The following is a 12,402-nucleotide window of genomic DNA, read 5'->3' as shown; positions in this document are numbered from 1 at the left end:
TACGTTCAGACCTGATCAGACCTGTTCATGCGTGCTCATGTCTGTTCATGTCTGAAGCGTTAAATTCGTTCAGACCCGATCAGACCTGTTCATGCCTGCTCATGTCTGTTCATGTCTGAAGCGTTAAATACGTTCAGACCTGATCAGACCTGTTCATGCCTGCTCATGTCTGTTCATGTCTGAAGCCTTAAATACGCTCAGACCTGATCAGACCTGTCCATATCTGATATCTAGCCTACACTGAGAGACAATTTTATTTAATAGTAATGAAATTTTATTACTATTTAATAAAACGTTTATTTGGCTAATCCCAAATAAAAATTTATTAAATATTAATTAAATTTCCTTAAATACTAATAAAAATTTTATTAAATACTAATAAATGTTTCTTAGTATGTAATGAATATTTATCTACATGTAATATAAAGAAAATTCATTAATCAACTAACTAACAAGTATTGATCAGTAATTAATTGAATAAATAATTAAGTAAAATTGAATTTTGTCGGAACTATATTTTGAAATACAAAGTCTACAACTGTTGTTATCCGAGTGGATGTTAATTTTTATGCACTTAAATTTAAAAATTTCACAAATGAATCGATAAGAGTTAGACATTATTTAATAAAATGAAAACAGAAGCAGAAAACCAGACAATGTAAAGACGCATTTGTTAAAAATAACGACTATGATTTCATAAATTCAATCGAATATTTATTTATTTTTATTATTTAAAATCTCTACATGTGATTCGTCATGAAGTAAACAAATAGGTTAGGTTAGGATGTCTTGTTAAAAAATCTTAATACTATTTATTAAAAGACTTTACTGTGAAAATATATTTGAATATATTATAATTAATTGATGAATATTATAATAAAAAATCGGCACCGATTTTTTTTTTTTTTTATGGACCTGATCGAGTCAGACATGAACAGATCTGATCAGACCTGAACATGCCTGGCCAGGTATGATCAGACCCGGTCATTTTTCATACCTGATCAGACCTGAAGACTCATGCCTGTTCATGTCTGATCAGATCTGATCATTTTTTCCCGGGATTCCTTCATCAAGACATAATTTTTTAAGTAAATCTGCTGACAGTGTTTTTAAAAATTGAAGCGTTATTCCGTTGTCTGAGAATAAAAAATATTTTCATACAGAATAAAATTTACTCAGTGAAATGAGTTATTTTAAAACTTAACCTCAAAAAATTTCAATTCATTTTTTTACAATTATTAATAATATAAATATATGCATATATATTAAGCATGCTTAATAATTTATCAAGTTCAACTCTCAGATTCTTTAAATTATATTAATTACCTATTATTATATCCATTACTTATTATGAATCGACATTTTGACTGTGAACTTGAAAAATGGTCCTCAGATTTAGAATTGTTTTGTATTAAAATTTTCAGCATTAAAAGTTCGTAGGTCATTCAATCAACGAGCAGTCTCAGATCATAAAATTATCTATCTAAATTTTTCAAGTTAAATAATAGTACTTATTTATATATATATATATATATATATATATATATATATATATATATATATATATATATATATATATATATATATATATATATGTACTACTTTAATTAACATTTTACAACATTACAATTTAATATATAAAATTCAAATACCCGGGAAAAAATGATCAGGACTGATCAGACCTGTTCATATCTGATCAGGCCTGAAATTAGACCTGAGCAGGCCTGTTCATGTATGATTAGGCCTGAAATTATACCTGATCAGACCTGTTCATGCCTGTTCATGTCTGAAGCATTAAATACGGTCAGACCTGTCTATGCCTGTTCATGCCTGCTCATGTCTGTTCATGTCTGAAGCGTTAAATACGTTCAGACCTGATCAGACCTGTTCATGCCTGCTCATGCCTGCTCATGTCTAAAGCGTTAAATCCGTTCAGACCTGTTCATGTCTGTTCATGTCTGAAGCGTTAAATTCGTTCAGACCCGATCAGACCTGTTCATGCCTGCTCATGTCTGTTCATGTCTGAAGCGTTAAATACGTTCAGACCTGATCAGACCTGTTCATGCCTGCTCATGTCTGTTCATGTCTGAAGCCTTAAATACGCTCAGACCTGATCAGACCTGTCCATGTCTGATATCTAGCCTACACTGAGAGACAATTTTATTTAATAGTAATGAAATTTTATTACTATTTAATAAAACGTTTATTTGGCTAATCCCAAATAAAAATTTATTAAATATTAATTAAATCTCCTTAAATACTAATAAAAATTTTATTAAATACTAATAAATGTTTCTTAGTATGTAATGAATATTTATCTACATGTAATATAAAGAAAATTCATTAATCAACTAACTAACAAGTATTGATCAGTAATTAATTGAATAAATAATTAAGTAAAATTGAATTTTGTCGGAACTATATTTTGAAATACAAAGTCTACAACTGTTGTTATCCGAGTGGATGTTAATTTTTATGCACTTAAATTTAAAAATTTCACAAATGAATCGATAAGAGTTAGACATTATTTAATAAAATGAAAACAGAAGCAGAAAACCAGACAATGTAGAGACGCATTTGTTAAAAATAACGACTATGATTTCATAAATTCAATCGAATATTTATTTATTTTTATTATTTAAAATCTCTACATGTGATTCGTCATGAAGTAAACAAATAGGTTAGGTTAGGATGTCTTGTTAAAAAATCTTAATACTATTTATTAAAAGACTTTACTGTGAAAATATATTTGAATATATTATAATTAATTGATGAATATTAATTTTTTTTTTTTTGAGATTATTTCTTTTAATGACTTAATATTCGTATTAATGACAGCAAACGAAAGCGTCGTTCGTGGTTATTTTAATAAACACATATTAGTATTTAAGAAAATTTTATTAAATACTTATGAAATTTTATTAATATTAACTAAATTTTTTTTCAAGTCCAAATAAACTGTTTTATTACTATTGAATAAAATTCTCTCTCAGTGTAGAACCATATGTTAATGGAGCGAAAAAAAATACATAGCCGTTCCGAATAAATCACTGTAATATATGATTAATTATTAATAATTAATAAATTAGGTATAGAACTCCGTTAACTATAAGGATAAATCATGTATAAAATTTGAATTACTTGAAGTAGCTCGAAAGATACTCTCAAGTTAAGATGAATCATTTGGTCAAGAGGTAAAGTGTCAGTCTGAAGAGCGCGAGGTGTACGGTTCGAATCCCCGTCGGCACCGATTTTTTATGGACCTGATCGAGTCAGACATGAACAGATCTGATCAGACCTGAACATGCCTGGCCAGGTCTGATCAGACCCGGTCATTTTCATACCTGATCAGACCTGAAGACTCATGCCTGTTCATGTCTGATCAGATCTGATCATTTTTTCCCGGGATGAGAATATATTTAAGGAAACACATCGATGATTTCGTTATCCCAAATCAAGTAAGTTAACTAAGTACATTTTTCCTTAAACTTTATATATCTTAATTATAAAATTTTATAACGAATTTATCATATTTATTATATTTATGACAATAAATAAACTTTTAGACTTACTCTGATCCAAGTTGTTCTTCTGAAGGATATACTGTTCAATTATCTTCGAGTTCATCATCATCAGCATGTGGCTATTTATTCTTAGAATGTCCATTGAGCCACACATTACAGACTACAATTGAAAAATATATTTTACATATCACAGAAACTCAACAAAAACGAGGGTTTCCCTGTTCAGTACAAAGCTGTTACCGCTCGTATGACACAAAATATAGTTTAAAATATCATTATAATTACTCCCATGATAGTATTTTATCAGTAAGTCGTATTACATTACCATCGTCAAATCAAAGTCTCTTTGTACAAAATTTTAATTTATCTCACGAAAATTTTAATGATATATAGTACTACTGAGAATTATGTAACTTCTTTTAAAAGAGCTTTCTCGGATGCTAATAATCTAAATATTGATTTTACTTATTCTAACGTTCATGAAAGTTTAAATGACTCTAGCAATGACTTTAACGAATACTTCTCCGATATCAATGAATTATTATCTCATATGTACAATTTTCTTAACATGCCGAGATCATTAATTCAAAGTTTGTTTAAAATAATCGAGTCATTCATTTTAAATTTATTAAAAAAAATATTAAATATGTTAAATAATTCTAAAATTGTGTTTGATAAAAAAGTAAATGATATCTTTTTAATATACTCTCAAATACAAGATGCTTTCATGCAGTTGGGAACAGAATACAAACGTATTCAGTATTATTCAAATTCCAAGTGTTACGTTGAGCCTATAAGTGAAGTTGTTGGTACGTATAAAACAGAGAAAATAGTTAACAATAAAAAAATGATGAGCTTAACTGAAGCAAAAACTTATATTGTCCCATTTAAACATTCGTTAAAGTTATTCTTGGAGCTTCCTGGAGTATTCACAACTATTTATAATTACCAAAAGCTATTGATGGAAAAAGAAAAATAATACCCTTAAAATTATTCGAAATATTGTGCAAGGTTCTTAGTGGGACGATATAATGAAACGGAAAGGTAATAAGGATATTGTACTTCCGTTAATAGTATTTTATGACGATTTAGAAACGGGTAATCCTCTCGGAAGTCATCCCGGGAAAAAATGATCAGATATGAACAGGCATGAGTCTTCAGGTCTGATCAGATAGATAGATAGATAGATAATAAACTTTATTGACCCTAGAGCCTTAGCTCCCTCAGGACCATCATAATTATACATTATAATCAGTGTAAAATACAGAGCATGTAATTACATAAATTGAAAATAATAAAATATAAACATATTATAATGAAATAATAACGTGAATTATAAATTATAAATTATAATCGTGGTAGATGTCAGACAAGTTGCCAGAAAACCTGGTAATAGCACAGTTAAGCAAAACTAATATCATTCAATATCACTCAAGGCACAGCAGCACACAATAATGACAATCAAAGCTCAATATCATAAATTAATACTTTTGCAAATAATAATTATAGCACGCACTACGGAACAGTTCATAATTTTCAGCTTTAGTTACTTCTGGGGGTAGCGCATTCCAAATGCGTATCCCGCGGATAAGAAAAGAGTTCTCAAATATCCGACAATTAGATCTAGGCAGGCGTAAATAATCACTCCCTTACATCACCCCTCCGCAAAGCTACCGGCAAAAACTCCAAATTACATCTGAACAATTGTCGGTAGCCCATACATATTTCTTTATAAAAAGGCATGCCATGAATTAGGGTCTCCTGTCACTCAACTTCAACCATCCCAGCCTCTTAAGGTACGGCGTAATATGCTCAGCTCTTGAAACCCTTAAAATATAGCGAACACAGGAGTCCATTTTACGCTTCAGCCGCACCATGCAAACTATTGCTAATGTTACAGTAACCTACACAACAGTAGTCAAACACCGGAAATATCAGCGTGGTGACAAGCTTTATACGCAATTTCTCATTGAAGACTTCATTATTTACCTTCAACTGCGCTAGCACCCGCATCGCCCGATTGCACACTTCTGTAACCTGACAATCCCACGAAAGAGTACAATCAATCAAAACGCCAAGATACTTAACAACTGTGTCGTAGCGAATAATACAGTTATCTACTCGAATGCAATCAGCATACTTACAGCTATTACTATTGATTTTAAAATTACTACCAAAAATTATAGCTTTGGTCTTTGACGCATTCAACTTAAGATAATTAATATTGCACCACTCAACAATGTCAACTATCTCTGCATTTAGCGCAGCAACACAATCATTAACATGTTCCAAATCACAAGACAAGTATATCGCTAAATCATCCGCATAAAGCAAGTATCGACAGCGCAGTCGTTGAGAGAGATCCGAAATATAGAGTGAGAACAATAAAGGGCCTAGCACACTCCCTTGCGGCACACCATTAAGCATATTCCTCCACGAGGACGCACACCCATCTGCGAACACCTGCTGCTTTCTCTGAGTCAAGTAAGACCTGATCCACACAATTGCATCATCAGAAAAGTTCATTGATATTAATTTACGTAGTAGTCTTATATGATTAACAGAATCAAAAGCCTTACTCAGATCAAAGAAAACAGCCACAGTGACTTTAGACTCATTTATAGCCGACCGAATGTCATCGCAGAGCTTGATGACCGCAGTCTGCGTATTCAAACCCTTCCTAAAGGCCATCTGATACTCATCTATATAATTATTCTCAGTAACATACTTAACAATTTGATCATGCACACAGCGCTCAAGTGCCTTTGACAAGTTACTTGTCAGCGATATTGGCCGAAAATCTGCACACACCTCCGCATTCAACCTCTTTGGTATCGGGACAATACGCGATAACTTCCACTCTTTCGGAAATACGCCTGAATTTAACGAACTATTCAAAAGTAGTGTCACAAATGGCAACACAAATGAAAGCAAACATTTATAGGCTTTAATTGGAAAATTATCGGGGCCAACAGAGTTGGAAGTAAGCCGCATTATTGCCCTCTTAACAACATTATCATCAAGCTCCGAGAAACTAAAACATACATTATCATTGCCACCGTAGTGAGTTGTAATATCAGACTCATCAACCTTAAGCACAGAACAACCAGACGACTGTACAAAATAGTCATTTAACTCATTCAAATCCACTCAATAGCAGACCGAGCACCCTTACGCTTTATCAGACCAAGCCTACGCAGATCGTTCCACATGGCTTGTGCACTTTTCACAGAACTTAATTGACTATTAAAATAGCGCTTTTGATCGCCACTTCTTCGATGCTTCACCAAACGCCGCACATCAGTATACTCCTTATAGGCATAGCCAGTTCTCCTGAAGATCCTATACAGCTTGTCACGACGAGCCTGAAGATCCCTGATGTAGCTAGTAAACCACGGCGCTGGGGGCGACGAGGGCTGATCATTCTCTCAGGAGCAACAGCATCAATAATATCACGAAGCTGCCGATGAAACCATAAATTCATATCCTCAACAGACGCTTGCAGTTCCATATCCTCAATGTTAACCTCATTAAACAGCCGTTCCAGTAGTTCATCATCAATACTATGCCAGCTCCGATATGTAAAAGCTCCTCAATTTCTGCTGCTCTACCTTATAGTTATACTCAATAGATATTAAATCATGATCAGACAAAAACGGCTGGGCAGATTGCTCAGTAGACAGGATCTTAGCAGCATCATCAACAACACAGACATCAAGCCACGTATCCAGAGTTCTGAAGGTGATGCGTCGTCTCATATGGAACGATATTCAGATTAAAACTAACACATAGTCTACGCAGCTGATCACCGTAGAAGTTCCTGGAGCTCAAATCAGAGTTGAAGTCGCCCATAATAATTATATTTCTGTAGGTCGCAACAGCAGCTTCAAGATCATCCTCCAAATCATCAAGATGACCAGTATTGACGGGCTTGTAAACAACTCCTACCAAGATTCGCTCCTTAGATGATCCTGAAACTTCAACAAACAAATACTCTGGATGCTTATCTACTAGATTCGTAGAGGACAATACACACTTAGACATCAGGTCATCCCTGACATAGAGAGCAACTCCACCACCGCTCCGCAGGCACCGGTCATGACGATGAAGCACAAACGACGGCAGGTACACCATATCATCAGATATTAGATGATTTAACCAAGTCTCAGACACAGCAATGACATCATACTTATTCACACGAAAATATTCTTTAAAAATCTCTAAATGACGCTCATTCCTTAACGATTGAGCGTTAACATGACACACTCTCAAACACTTTTTATTGAACAGAGGTCGCAGAGTGCCAACCACAATGTCAGACACGCCTCCAGGTGATGATGATGATGATACCGAGGGAGGAACTCGCTGCTAATCAAGCAGACCCGCAAAGGACCTACTCCCGTTGAAGGTAACAGCTTCACTGGAGGCTTATCTTCCACATACCGGACGTTAACACACGCAAAAGAAATCCAGACACTCTAGCCTGGATCCTAGGATAAGCCTTACGCACATCAGCACGAAGCTTTGTAAAGAGAAGAGGGATAACGCCTATGAACATACACAGGAGCATCAGGAACTTGCGCTTTAGGCATTACAGCACCCAGCTTCACAGGATTACTCCTTACACTCTTCATAACCTCATCAACAAACCTCTGACTGCCGAACTTAACGCGTACATTGCGATTCATAGCACCAGCCCTTCCAAGCCGCTCCAGTTTAACCACATCTCTCTCAGCAACCTGAACTCCAATAGCAGTGGTAAATAACGTAAATGTGTCCATAAGTCTTTCACCGCGCCCCTCTGGAAGCCCACCAATTGTAATCTCATCAGCTAGCAATTGAGATTCAAGCTGCAGCGTTCTCAACTCGAGACTACCATCGCACACCCTCTGCGCAGCACCCTTAATCTCTTCAGCAAGGTCAGCAGAGAGACCAGGCTGGCCCTTTTCAACTTCAATCAAGCGCTCCTGAAGCTCTTTAACTGTAATCTTCAGCGAGTTACACTCAAGACTCAAGTGATCAATCTTTCCCTCGACTGACGCGATGGACTTCACGAAACCATCAACCTTAGCCACCATCCCATCCACTTTCATGCCGATGTCGCCAATCTTACCAATTTGCTCGAGCTTAGCACTGATCTCATTGATCTCATCAACATTGATACCCTCAAGCTTCTTGCTTATCACGTCAATCTTATCAACACTGCTCAGTCGCTCATTAATCTTATTCAAGATGTCAGAGACATCCGGAACACAGACCGGACACTTGTTTACAATCTTCGCAGCAGCTAGCGACTTACTCGGCAAATTACAACGAATTTTTACACAAGAGTCATGATAATAATGCTTACATTCAGCCTTAGTTTGAATCAAAGCTGACACGTCGGTAATACCGCGAACACAGATCACACAATAAGCAGTCATTGCAACAGACACCGCTAGATGGCAGCACAATGCAGTCAATAAGCAGCAAGAGAAAACGTGCCCCGCCGAAAACACAACCTCAATCCAAAAACGCAATAAATGTTTTAATTAAAACTAAAGAACTACACTCTCCACTGTAGAGATTAATATCACAAAATACTCACAATAATCCACACTTCAACAATAAACAACCCAAAGTCAGACAATAAGCAAAATAGTAGACAAAAAGCCACCAGCAATCAGATAGAAAAAATAACGTCCGCTCTGTACTATACTCTGTATACATACTCTGTATACATACAGATATGAAAAATGACCGGGTCTGATCAGACCTGGCCAGGCATGTTCATGTCTGATCAGATCTGTTCATGTCTGACTCGATCAGGTCCATAAAAAAAAAAGATTGGTGCCGACGGGGATTCAAACCATGTACGTTGCGCTCTTCAGACTGATACTTTACCTGTTGACCCAATGACTTATCTTAACTCTAGCGTACCTTTCAAACTACTTTAAGTAATTTAAATTTTATACATGACTTATCCTTATAGTTAACGGAGTTCTATACTTAATTTATTAATTATTAATAATTAATTATACACAGTAAAAAATTTCGCGTCATTGCGTCAAAAAATTTTGTGTTAAAAATTTTTATGTTAAATATTTAACACTATTTTGTGTTGATTTAACAGAATAAATGTTAAATTTACACATAAAAGTGTTAAATATTTAACACAAAAATTTTTGACGCAATGACGCAAAATTTTTTACTGTGTATATTAGAGTGATTTATTTGGGACGGCTATGTATTTTTTTCGCTCCATTAACATATGGTTCTATGTAAAGTAAAAAAAAAATTTCTTTAAGGTTTATTCCGTAATTATAATTTTATTGTTTTCTTTTAAAATTGAAGTTTTTTTTTAATTAAAACGTATAGGAAATGAAGAATTATTTGTGTGTTCTACAATTTAGCAGCCTTTGACACTACTGCAATGGACCAAGGCGTAGCTTAAGATAATAACAGACACCTTGAAAGGATTTATCGCCTAATATCGATATCAGCTGATATATTTTGGTATTTTTACGCTATCAAACTCAAACTTTTACTAAATAATCTTATTTTTCGCGTATTCAATGGAACACAGTAAAAAATTTTATGTCATTGCGTCAAAATTCATCGTTAAAAATCATCGTTTTGGCATGGAAAATTAAAAAGTTCATCCTTATATAAGCCGAAATTTTTGATAAAAGTTGTACATTTGAAATTTATAAGGGGATAGAAACTGATACGTCATACGGAACAAATTAATTTTAAAAATAGAACTGCAGTCTATAGTTCGATAAAATTTTTCTTCCAGACTTAAAATATCATTTAAGAGGGCAAATCATGCATGAACAGTTCTTGTCAGCTGATATATGGAGTTTTAATCCTTATCTATTTTAGGCTAGATCAGACATGATCAGACATAGACAGGTCTGAGCGTATTTAACGCTTCAGACATGAACAGGTCTGAGCATATTTAATGCTTCAGACATGAACAGGCATGAACAGGCTTGATCAGATCTGATCAGGTCTGAGCGTATTTAATGCCTCAGACATGATCAGGTCTGAGCGTATTTAACGGTTCAGACATGAACAGGCTTCATCAGATCTGATCAGGTCTGAGCGTATTTAATGCTTCAGACATGAACAGGCATGAACAGACATGAGCAGGCATGAACAGGCTTGATCAGGTCTGAGCGTATTTAACACTTCAGACATGAATAGGTCTGATCAGGCCTGATCATACATGAACAGGCCTGATCAGGTCGGATGTCAGGCCTGATCAGATATGAACAGGTCTGATCAATCCTGATCATTTTTTCCCGGGATTCTGGAATTAATAAATTAGGTGCTGTATACACGTCAATTGCTACTGTGCCACCAAATATGTCTAGTAGATTAGAAAATATTTTTTTAATTGAATTATTTTATTCTAACGATAGAGTAACTTTTGGCAATGCATTGATTTTTAAAAAATTGATATTAGATTTAAAAGAACTAGAAGAAGTTGGCATTGAGATTTGTATAAATAATGAAATACTCAAAGTAAAATTTGTTTTAGTAACTTTGGCTGGAGATAATTTAGGTCTTAATAGTATTTTAGGTTTTCTGGAAAGCTTCAATGCCACTTACTTTTGCCGAGCTTGTTTAATAACAAAAGCTAATTCAGAAAAAGATACTTGTGAACATGAAAATTTAATAAGAAAAGTAGAATATTATGATAAGCATATTAAAGATAAAAATATAGAAAATAAAGTAAACTTAAAAGAACCTTTCGTTATTTAACGAAACTCTAAAGCCAAAGTTTCATTTATTATTGCATTATCCAAGAATTATTGAAAAAATTGGACCACTTATTCTAGTGAGCTCGTTTAAATATGAAGCAAAACATCGGGACGCTAAAATCATATCTGACACGATAACTTGCCAAATCCAATTACCCTTGTCAATAGCTACCAGGTTTCAATTGAAGTCTTGTTTTAGGTATTCTAGTAAAATTGGGCTCAATGACATTATAAGTTATAGTAAATATACGCGAAATAAAAATGAAGATTCAAATAATTTTTTTATTGATTGGTATCAGATCAATGGCATAAAATATAAAATAGGAATGGCAATAATTCATGAATTTGATAAAGGTCATGAGCCTGTTTTTTTTTAAATTATAGATATATCTATTGATATAGAAAATGAGACAATTGTTACGTTTGATTGTTTACAGTTAAAGATAGTTGGATATAGCTCACATTTGAGGGCTTACAATATAGTTAGAAATGTAGATAAAAAAAAAGTTTTATTAGAAAATTGTTCTTCGCAATCATTAATGATAAGAAATATTAAAGGTAGTTTATTCATAAGCATTGGTAAGATATAACTATTTATAAGAAAAAAAATTGTATGTCTAATTATTTTAATGAATTAATTAAAATGTTTGTAAGCTAAAATATTTTATCGTTTTTCAATAAAAATTGATGTTTGAGTTTAAATCATGATTTCATGTTAGTGATTATATAAATCTTTCTTTACATAATTTAAGACTTTTTGTTAAAAATATAAAAATTTCTTTAAACCGAGTAAAATAAAATCTTAATTCATGAGTCGCGCCATACTTGGAACAAGTCGGTAACATCTTGAACCAATGTTACCGTCTGTCTTAATCCAAGAGAAAGAAATTCTTAGGCGAAGTTATATATATATCTTATTTGAAAACAACCAAGTTTCTTGATTCAAGAATCAATTTCTTAAGTTAAGAGAATTGAAGTACTTAAAACAAGAATGACATTTTGAAGAAAAAATTTTTCTTGAATCAAATCATTTTTTCTATCAGTGTAGATGTCACTTGAGTCTGCAATGTGTAAATAAATAAAAAATGAAATTTTATCCATAAATAAATAACATTGGCTGCTCCAACTAA

Source organism: Cotesia glomerata, linkage group LG7, assembly GCF_020080835.1.
Source record: "Cotesia glomerata isolate CgM1 linkage group LG7, MPM_Cglom_v2.3, whole genome shotgun sequence".
Classification (NCBI taxonomy): domain Eukaryota; kingdom Metazoa; phylum Arthropoda; class Insecta; order Hymenoptera; family Braconidae; genus Cotesia; species Cotesia glomerata.
Note: the sequence above shows the minus strand (reverse complement) of the source record.